This window comes from Chelon labrosus, assembly GCF_963514085.1.
Source record: "Chelon labrosus genome assembly, chromosome: 3".
Classification (NCBI taxonomy): Eukaryota; Metazoa; Chordata; class Actinopteri; order Mugiliformes; family Mugilidae; genus Chelon; species Chelon labrosus.
In genome coordinates, this window is record NC_140339.1 from 2,847,577 (window position 1) to 2,859,310 (window position 11,734).

Sequence of the window (11,734 nt, forward strand, 5' to 3'; positions counted from 1 at the left end):
CCCGGTTAAACGGCCGACGGTACGATCCCCATGGCTTTAAACTCCTCTGCATTTGAGGCTGGAGGAGCGCAAGAGGCGCCAATATGACAAAAGAAATGAGGGAAATGAATAAAAGTGCAGCTTTAAAATAACAGAAAATAGCTCAGGAATGATTTTACTAGACTGCTGAATATCATTCTGACACTTAAATGAAGATGTTGCATGATTTAAGAAATAAAAGTCATACCTTAAAATGTCCTTTTGCATCGGCGCCCAGGGGTTGACATCTGTTTAAAAGCTGCAAGACTGTCCTATTTATTTCCATTCACATGCAAACAAGAAAAGAAAAGAAAAGAAAAGAAAGGCTGCATGCTCGAGTTGGATAGGAAGGATAGAAACCCTATTTGGGATGCATGGTACCCTCATACTGCTGCACAGCGAGAAAAAAGAAAACAAAAATATATATATATTTATAAATATAAAAATAAAGGACTGAAAAGTCAAGATTGAATGGTAAGATTAAAAAGAGGAGGTGATGCACAAAAAAATAAGGAGACGAGAAGGAAAAAGAGAGGTCCTCACTTTCATGCGAGTTGCTGCTGAGCTGAATGACTCTGCTGCTGCTGCTGCTGCTGCTGCTCAGTCGTTCTCCACAGTGGAAGAGAGGAGGAGGAGGAGGAGGAGGAGGAAGAGGAGGAGGAGAAACGGAGAGACTAACAGACAGATGAAAGGAAAGAGTAAGAGATGTGTGGAGAGGAGAGGGAGCGAGGATGAGACCTTTGAAGGCGAAGAAGACGAGTGGGATTTGAGGGCGTTCGAAAGAGGCCGGGGAAATGAGGATGGGAGAGAGAGGAGGAGAGGTGGACGAGGTGAGAGATGAGAGGAAGGTGCTACACAAGAGACGGAGAGAGAGAGAGAATGGAGGAGGAGGAGGAGGAACAAGGGAAAGAGAGGAAAGGAAAACAAAAATAAGAAGGAGAGATGAGAGAAAATAAAAAGAAAATAACATATGAAAGGAAAGAAGAGATGAATGAAAGGTAAAGAAAAGAAAACTAGAGATGAGAGGAGAAGAGAGGAAGAAAGGAAGATGGGAAAGGAAGCAAGGATCAGGTAGGAGGGAAAAGAAGAGAAAAGGGACGAAGGGGAGGAAGAAAGAGAGGACGAATGAAGAGGTGGAGAATAAAGGAGGGGGGAGGAAGCAGATGAGGGTGAGGAGAAAAGAGGGAAAGGACAGGAGGAGAAGAAGAGGGAGAGGAAGGAGAAATGAAAGCAAGATGAGAGAATAGAAAAGAGGAAGAGAGGAGAGGAGAGAAAAAGAGGACTTGGTGGAAATTAAGTAGAAACAGAGAAGAAGAGGATGAGAGGAAACGAAGGAGGAAAGAATGGGCTTGATTGGGAGAAGAGAAAGAGGAGAGGAAGAAGTTGATTGGAGGAAATATAAGAAACCCGTTAGAGGGGAGAAGTTAAGAGAAAATTACGAGGAATGAGGGATGAGGAAGAGGCAAGAAAGAAGGAGAAAGAGACGATGAAAAGAAATAGAAAGAAGGGAGAGAAAAAGGTAAGGAAGGGGAGACCAGTAAGGGCAGCAGGAGAAAGAGAGGAGAGGAAGAGGATGGAACTGGATGGTCGTAAAAGAAGATGAGAGGAGACGAAGAAGGAGAAAAATATGAGGATGGAGATCAAAGATAGAGGGATGAGAGGACAGGAGAAGAAAGAGAGGACATGGAGGAGGAGGAGGAGGAGGAGGAGGGAGAGGAAGAGCAGGGTATTAGACAGAGAGAAAGGGGAAAGACAAAAATGGGAGTGGAAGAAAGAGGGGATGAATGAGGAGGAGGGTTAATGATAGAAGGAGGGAAAGAAGTGGAAGAAAGAGAAATTAAATAAATGGAAAGAGAGAAAAGAGGGGTGAGGAAGAAGGAAGGGATGATGAGGAGAAGAAACGGATGAGAATCAAAGATGGAGGGATGGAAAGGACAGAAAAAGAAAGAGAGAAAGAAGGAGGTGAGAAGAAGTGGAGGAAACCGGGAGAGGAGACGAAAAGAACGACTGAGGAGGGGATCAATAGAGAGGGAGGAAAAGAAAAAGAAACGGGAAGAGAGGAGAGGAAGGTGGAGGGGAGACAAGAAAGGGTGAGGAAGAAAGAGAGGATGAATGAGGAGAAAGTCAAGGATCGTGTCAAAGGAAGGGGAAGAAAGTTGTTAAAAGAAAGGATGAATTGAGAGAAGAAGAAAAGAAGGGATGTAGGAGAGAAGAGGAGACGTGAACCGATCAATCAGTTCCTATTTCTGGCGAGATGAGAAGTGTTTTTATTAAATCATCGGCGCTGCTGCTCTTGATTTAGATTCAACGCTGACACACTTTTTATTTTAATAAACCAGCTCCAGACGTGAGCGGCCTCTTCACTCAGACCCCACAGAAAGAAAATAAAGAACCCGCCGTCACATGATCCCACGATGCCACAGCCGGCGGCCACGATAAGCACTAGATCAACATCAGCGTGATTTTTGTCCTCTGGGGAGCGTTCACAGCCGACGCGTTTAGAGACATTTATTCAGGATTAGGAGCCTTCAGGGAAAATGTGTATGTATGCGTTGTTACATTAAAAAAGGTTAAAGGAGTCGCTTTTCTTAAACATAAACAAGCAAAGAGATAAAATGAAACAGGTTTCGGTATTTTTTTTTGCATCTATGCTAACGCTACAGAAAAAAAAACGCCACATGAAATACGCATTTGTGTGGTAGTCACAAACTAGTAGGTGGAAGTTTTTGGTAAGTTCATGAGTTGAGAGTTGCGGAAGTTTGACCAAGTCGTCCAAGTGTTAGCCTAGGTGCTTTCTAGATGGCAGAACAGTTGACGGATTAAGTGATGCTACATCAGATAAAGGAGGTAAAGCAGGTTTCAGCAAGATGCAACATTTAATAGCATGTTATGCTAAGCTAATATACTTAGCATATCAATAAGTGGATGTGAAAACTCAAAAATATAAGTTTTTTATTATTTCCAATGAGTTGTTTCCAGGCCCAGTTACCTAGTTGTTAGCTTGCTAAACGTTAGCTGGACAGAAACAGTCGGCGCTAAACTGGGTGTCAGGGTAATGTCAAGATCAGGTGCAACAGGTTTCAGCAAAATGCACAATTTGTTTTAGCAACTATGCTAATGTATTTAGCATATCAATAAAAGGATGCTAAGGTGACAAAAGCTACAGAGAAAACGCTGTATGAAAGGCGCCCTTCTCTTTTGTGGTAGTCACAAACTAGTAGGTGGAAGTTTTCGGTAAGTTCACGAGTTGTGATTTGCAGTTTGACCTAGTCATTAGCTTGTTAAAGTGTTAGCAGTGGTGCCTTCTAGATGGCAGAACAGTTGATGGATTGAGTGATGCTACATCGGATAAAGCAGGTTTCAGCAAGATGCTACATTTTTTAGCATGTTATGCTAAGCTAATATATTTAGCATATCAATAAGTGGATGTGAAAACTCAAAAAAGGAAGTTTTTATTATTATGTTTTTTATTATTTCCAAGTTACCTAGGTAACTGGGCCTGGAAACAAATCCCTAGTCGTTAGCTTGCTAAACGTTAGCTTGACAGCAACAGTCGGGGCACATTAACATTTCGCATTTATGGTAATGTCCTTAACATATAAATAATAAAAGGGTGCTAAAGTGTCAAATTCTACTGAGAAAACTTCATATGAAAAGTAAAAGCTTACTTTAAACGTTAGTCTCGGTAAGCAGCAGTGTAATCACAGCTGAAGTTATCACTTGGACGGTAAAAATTTTGGAAACAGGACATATCGTGTTTTGAGCTGTGTCATTATTGTGCTAAAGTTTTCAGTAAGTTCACAAGTTGTTTGCGGAAGTTAAATTACATAGAGTTACGTAGTCGTTAGCTTACTAAACTGTTAGCCCCAGTGGCTTCTAGGCGGCAACAGTTGATGGATTCAGTGTTGCCAGATCGGGTGGTTTACACATCAGGAAAATATCTAATCAGGTGAGGTTGGTTTCATCAAGGCGCACAACAAACATTTAGCATCTACGCTAATATAAATAAATGGATGAAAAAACTCAACATGAAAGGTAAAAAGTGATGTTTTTGGTAAGATCACAAGTTCCCATCATTAGCTTCCTGGTTGATAGCTTGCTAAACTGTCTGCTTTGGTGCTTTCTAGGCAGCAACCATTGCTTTCAGAGTTGCCAGATCGGGTGGTTTTCACGCAGAACTGGGAGTGAGGAAAATTCACTCGTGTTCCCAGACGTTCAGTGAAGCAGGTTTTAGTAAGACGCACAATCAATATTATTTTTTTTCGTTAGTTTGAAATGTTTAAAACATCGACAGACTTCATTTGTACATCTCAGGTGATGTAAGCGTCAATTTAAAGGTAATTTTCTCCACCTGATGAACACTGGCTCAATATTCAATCTCCTATTTTCATCTGTGCTGACTCCTGAGACATTCTGCTTCTTTGTCTGCTCGAAATCACAATCCCAGCCCTGAAAGAGACGTCTGTCTCATTGTGAATCACATTGATCGGTGAAGCTTCACCAGTCTGTTGGCCTTCAGAGAACATACTTATTTTTGGGTGATTTAGGATTTAGTTTGACCAGGAGAGCTACTTCAGCTAACATTAGCTTGCGTGTGGGCGCTGCCGGAGGCTGCGGTCAGATCAGGCAGCAGTTACAACAAAAAGCCCTGAACATTTACAGCGTTAATGCTTAAATGAGCAGGTTTCTGCGCTCACTGGGATGGAGTGAAATAACGAGTGCTGAGCATTGTCAAAGAAGCCGATAAATGAGGAATTGGCCTTGCTCAAGGGCATGTATGAGTCTGACTTTGTGAGGGAAGAGAAAGGATTGATCCTCCTTTGTCTGCACACTCTGCAGCCCTGAGGAATGAGATGAGAACAGTCAGCTCCAAAGCTCTACACCAAGCCTCCCAGGCAGGTTTCTGGGAATTTTTAAATGCGCTTTGGTAAAATAATTCATGCAGTTGCAGAAGAACATTTCAGTGATGTGAGAAAAATAAAAAAGTAATAATAATAGTAAATAATAATAAAAATGTAATGCTAGAGGGATCAAACCATCGAAATAGCTTCAGTAGGTAAAAGTGTCGTCTTACTTATGGACTTATAGCCCTTGTTTTCTATAACAGTACTGGGAAAGTGAACAACTGAGGTAAAAATAAATAAAATAAGCATGTACGCCGGGGTCTATGCTCTGAGACCTGCTGGTGCTCTGAGACGGCTCAACAGTTTTTATATGTTTGTGTTTCTGAACCAAAACCCATCTCAATAAATCAATTCAGGTGTCAGTGACACATGGAGTTTTCTCTGAGTTGTACAAACCTCGGCAGGCAACAATAAAAATGAACTTTCTGCAGTTGGATATGTAAAAAAACAGAAAAGTTTAACTATAGCGCCGCAAGACAAACAAACAAGAAGACCTCTGATTTACAGCACAGTCTGGATACACTCTCACTTGCCAGTTCATTAGGTACACTACTGAGATGTAATAACAGTCCTGCGCTAAATCTTTAGCTTCAATTCTTCTTAAAATCAGAGTCTGGTAACCCTCAGCTTGGATTTCATTATGGGGCATGTTTCTTGGACCGTACTGATCAGACTCTGGCTCCAAAGTCTCAAGATGGCGTTGCCCGTATTTCCGGGAAAATAGCGTCAGGTTGGCCAACGAGAGGAAGTGGAGACACATTGTCCATATTTATATACAGACTATACTACTGGACCAAAATGTTGCACAGCTGGTACATATGCTGCGTTCCAGAAAACTGGGAGGTCTGAAATCTCCAGCCTCCTACTGGGAAAAGCACTCTGGAATACCACTTGAAGCTGGAGGTCCTACTAGTGAAGTCAGGGCAAATCGATGTACCCCGACTTCACAGAGATGCAGCAGTCTGACGTCACAGAACAATGGCGGCGCCCATGGAGATGCACACCGTGAAAACATAATTTACTAGACTATAAAATGCATTTATCTGTTTTTTTTTTCTTGGTCATACTGGATATCATCATATTATACAACATGACTTTGGTGTGAGTATATGTCGCTGTAGTCTCTCTGCATAAAGTTATTAGATGAAGTGTAGCCTAACGTTAAAAAAAACAAAACAACGAACGAGTCTGACAAAAAGAAAGGAGGTTTGTTGAGCGTCTACCGTTAGCTTTCAGCACAGAGAAGTATATTACCTATTTGCTGGTGGAAAAAGTTTGGGAGACCTCAATTTCTAAAACCCTAACCCTAACACACTGTCAGTAACTTCGGAAACAACAACAAAATATTATCTTATCGCGGTTGGCCATGTTTGTTGTTTATGTTCAACTTCGTTCTCCTGGAACGCTTTGAGGTCACATCTAGTTCACTCCAAGTGGGATGAATCCCACATCCCAGCTTTCTGGAATACAGCAATGTTTTCCACATTAGTTTGACAGGAAATAACACTTTATACCTGCACTGGCAGTGGAATGAGCTGCAAGCCTTGGCCCGGCAGATCTTTGCTAGAGCATTATCAGAGAGACTCCAGACCAACTTTATGACACAAACAATTTATGGGAGGACTGCATGACTGCTCTAATGTTCAATTGATGTTGACCGAGCGTTAGAAAGGCGGTAATTCAACTGGATGTTTGTGGTGCTTTTAAACTGTGTTGAATTAACACCACAACCTTCACGAAGAGAAGATTTAGAGCAGGACTGTTTTGTATGCTGCCGTAGTGCAACATGACATCATGTAAAGAGTTAAAACGGAAAGTATAATACTCAGACTATGTTGGTGTAGCCTGAGGTAACAACTGGAGTCACCCCAGAGGAGTCAGTTGTTTTTCCCTCTCACATATTTGGTATTCAATGTAGAAACTCATGCCAGAACATTTCTTATTTCGGTATTTGAGAATGCGCGGAATGAAATCAGATTAAATAACCTGATTTAATCTGTGTGTTGAATAAATTGAAGGAAATAAAATGAAGCTGAAAGGCAGTGAGTGGAGGATTATCAGAGATGAGGCGAGGTTAGAAATGAAATCCAGTCCGTTGGGTGTCGGCCCCCGTGCACCTCTGCAGGTGCAGAAATGTTTCCACTGAGGACGTCCTCGGTTTGTGGCGACGCATTCACATCGAGAAAGCCCGTAGCCACTGCACCGCTAAATCACTCTGAAGTTTCACTGAGCTGCTGCTGCAGTGGTTTAGGAAAACAGCCTGAATCCTGTTTGACAGCTCTGCAGCAAATACTTAAAATGGAGCTGGAAACCTAAGAAAAGAGAAAAAAACAACACTCTCCGTTTCTTTTTTCCACTTAATGGCCTGGAGAGCGAAGAGACAGCTGACGTCTGTGGACGCTCTGTGAGTCATATCTCTGACTCTGAGGAAAATAGAAAGCAGCACAGAGATATAGAGACACATGTACAGACAATATGGACGAGAGATAAACACAAAGACTGAACAGAAACGGGGAAAGTTCAGATCAATAAAACTTCCCTTAAGCAGTTTACAGAAAAACAGTTTAGAGTTCAAACCTAATTAAACCGTTTCAGGTCTTTGAATACCAACAAATACAGACCCAAAAGAAGCTGCAAACTTTTAGATGCAGCAGCTTAAACGGAGCTGGCAGCGAATGGCAGGAGCCGAGAGCGCCTGGGAGTCCCACGGGACGCTGAAGGTGTAAACAGAGTTAGATGATTCTTTTGTTGGACGGGAACCAAACTTGGAAGGAAAAAGACACAAAATCAACCATTGGCTGGGACGTCTGCTGGCCGAGGGGTTTACAGCTCCAACCGTGAACCACAACTTGACTTGTCCACGATGTTCTCAGTCATCCAGGTTGTTACGAACAGCTGTGTGCTGCTCGTCTGATACGAGTGAGACCTCTTGAATTATGAGGACCTTTGACAGGTGCCGTTTTCCCGCCTCAGATGCTGGTTGGCCGATTACGCAGGTGATGCGGACCCCCAGGACTGGCTGCTCTGGAGGGCTCGTCCATTTAAATGGTCCGGCAGGGTCGTGATGCATTGCCTTTGGCACTTCGCCTAATTTGAAACTTGGTTCTTGTTAACTGAGAGTGTCCCGTAGTGCTAACCAGTTGGTGGTTGTCTTGCAAGTCTGTTGAGCACTAGAACGAAGCACTGTACTGCCATTTTTCTTTCGGTCAGTGTTTTCTCCTGTTTTTTTACTAGATTAGGCAGTTAGGTTTATTAAATGTTTTTTTGTTTCTTCTGTTACGCTTTAGTTAGTGGTTTAGTTAGTGGTTTTGTTCATTTATCGCGGGGTTTATGTTCCGTTCCGGTCCCCCCGCGAAAAGTGCGAATACGCGAAGTAGCAACCACATATTTATTTTATAAATTATACTGTTGTATATGTATTTTAAACCTTTATGAACCCTTCCCACATTCTTATTAACCTTTTCCATACGCTTATAAACACATTCTATGCTCTTAAACATACATACATAATAATTTTAACAACAACGGAGGCATCGTAAGGCTTTAAATTAATTAATTAACTGCAACACCTGTTACCGAAAGTTCACACAACACCGCACAGAAACACTACACGCAGCAAGATCACGAGGTGAAATGGACAAGACGAGATGCTGTACTCTTGGTGTATGCGCGGGATGATGCGATCTTATTGCCCGTATTTTCCCGCGACATAGCGAAATTTCCGCGATATAAAATTAGATATATATGAATCAAAAACCCGCGAAGTAGCGAGTCCGTGGAAGAGTGAAACGCTAAGTGGCGAGGGACGACTATAAGGTTTTGGCCTGAGGTCAGCTGGACTTGTGTTTCTCTACAAGTCCAGTTTTGGACACAACTTATTTTCTCAACTTATTTAGGGAAGTTTGTTGAATCTTTCTGTCTCTTGGCTGCAGGTGGATCAACAGAGGTATAGAAAATTCACGAAAAACATAATTTTGAGTCTCTTCACACGATTAGATCCATCCATACTGCAGCCAGCCACCAGGGGGCTTCACTTCTGAGGAGCTGTCATAGCATCCACTTTTCTTACAGTCCATGGCCGAGACACGCAAACAAGGAAGTGAATTTTGGGCCAATCACTAAACTTGGGTCGGGGGAAACAGCTTTAATGTTTCCTCAGCTTTTACATCATCCAAAATCCAAATTGCTTCAGTTGATGAAAACTCAGCAACACTCGATCTCGCCGGGGTTCAAATCAAATTGTTTGTGGCCGATACCCAGAGGTGGAGATGATTCACCATCATATGAAGAACTACTGCCATGTATGGCCGTGCTTTAACTCTGTCAGCAGTGACTTAACTCTCAAATCCAATCACCTGCCCGTTTCCTAACAACTTCCAGGGACGTCTTCACAGATGGTTTTCAGCGTCTGTCGGCTCGGATTATAAATGGATTCTTCTATTCCATTCTTTTTTATTACTGCCTTCTAACTTGAGCAGTTTTTTTTTATTCCATTTGAGAGCAGACACCAGAGAGAGAGGTGACGGGAAATAAGAGCGAGGTGTCATGCAACACAGGTCTCCAATCAGAGACACTGCAATTACATGGTGAGTGCTTTAAAACCCGAGGCCACCAGAAATCTGTCTAACCTTTTAGTAAGTCACTTTTCCACAACAGAAACTGTTGAGAAACACCCCTGACGACAAAAAAATAATATCTACTGTCATATCCAACACAGCGTCCAACGCTTTTGGAAATCCCAATCTTAACATATATCTAAAAATGTACAGAATACTTCAACTTAATGGGATCTTTATGAAGATTTGAAACCTGTCTGAAGCTTCATGATCAAAGCAAAGGTTCAGGACACCAACAGTAAACCGTGTAGTACCACATACTAAGCCTGGTCGTTACCATCCTACGTTTCCGCCCGAAATTTGATTTCGGTCTGGCATGTAGTCTGGCCCAATGTAATAGGAATCTGTCTCCATAATGGGCGGATGCTTATTTTGAGGTTTAAAATCATTGGAGTTCCCTTAACCAATCAGCAATGTTTGGTAATGACGTATATTGTGCGCCGGAGTTCAGGCTCTTACGCTTACCACTTCCGCTTCCAGCTAAATAAATCAAACTTTTCCCAAAGCCAGTTGGAAGGAGAGCTACGACGTCCTTGCCATTTATAAAATTGACAAGACAAGCCTCTTGTTCTGGTTTTAATTCCGTGATGCTCTCGAGAGTTGAGACAACTTCGCGGATGGCTTCTAGCGTCTCTTCCTCCGTCGCCATTGTTGCTGTGCTGTTGAACTACAAGCTTCGCTGTACTACAAGCAACTCGGCAGGCGAGTTCCGCGTCATCACTCAACTGTTCGCTGATTGGCGCGGTTACACGCGAACCGCGGAAGTGCAATTTGGCCAGACTCCGTGCCAGACCGAAATCAAATTTCGGGCGGAAACGTAGGATGGTAACGACCAGGCTACCACATACTTGGGATTTAAGTACTTGATAGTTCAGACATGACAAGTTCAACTCTGTTACGTCCAAATTCTGGAGGATGGTCATTCTGTAACTTGAAACTGCAGCGTATCTGATGATGCCCGTGAAGAACATTCTGGGATAAGCTACCTCCCGATGCCTCCTCGATAAAACAGACGGGGCAAGAACTCATTCAGGTATTTGGACTCTACTTGGTCGGACTTTGAATTGGAACAGTACGTGGACAGCGACTTAGACTAAAACGGACAAGAACGTACATTAAGAAACACTCAAGAAAGTAAGCAAACCCAATGGTCGCCCCCTGGTGGGTGGTTTCGAATTACAGGTCAAATACATATCTCCTAAATGTTGTTTCTGTCATATTGAGTTTATTTGATTTAAATTTAAAGTTTTTAATTACTTCCGTTCAGAGAAAACTGTACTAAATGATATTATGGGGCGTGTTTCAACCGATAAAGAGAAAGAAAACACTCCTCCAACCAATCTCAACTCCACAGCGCTCAGATGACGTCTATGACTACCGTTACTCTTCTGTCCATCACCACATAAAGCCCAGCACCCAACGGATTTGATTGGTCCAGCAGATCTTTGCGGACCAGACCAACTTTACCCACATGAACATACTGGTGGGTTGATGCTAATACACAAGTTAATGCTAACTCACCTGGGGCTCTCAGATCACCTCTCTCTGCTCCTCTTTCCTGTCTACACCCCTCTTAGGAGGACAACGAAGCCATGCACAAAAACCATAACAACATGGCCAGAGGGGGCGCTGTCACAACTCCAAGACTGCTTCTCAAGCACTGAATGGTCCCTTTTTGAACAGGGGGATCTCCAGGAGCATACAGATACTGTTCTTTTTTATATAAAGACCTGCATTGACAATGTGACTGTAAATAAACGCATCAGGGTATTTCCTAACCAGAAACCTTGGATGACTTCAGAAGTACACAAACTCCTCAAAGCGCGGGACCGAGCCTTCAGGTCAGGGGACATAGCCCTATACTCCACTGCCAGGGCTGATCTGAAGAGGGGAATCAGGACTGCCAAGCTGGCCTACAGAGAGAAAATTGAAAACCATGTCTCGGATAATGACCCAAGACGAGTGTGGCAGGGGTTACAACATCTCACTAACTATCGGGGCAGGAAAAAAACAGTAACAACAGCAAATGGTGCCCTGCTGGCAGAAGAGCTTAACAACTTCTTTGCCCGTTTTGAGACCAAGAGCCCCACTGCTTTATCGCCCCCTGCGGTCACTGTCACTTCTGTTCTCACTGTCCAACAACATGAAGTGGGACAGGTTCTCAAAGCAGTGAACCCCAGGAAGGCTGCTGGCCCT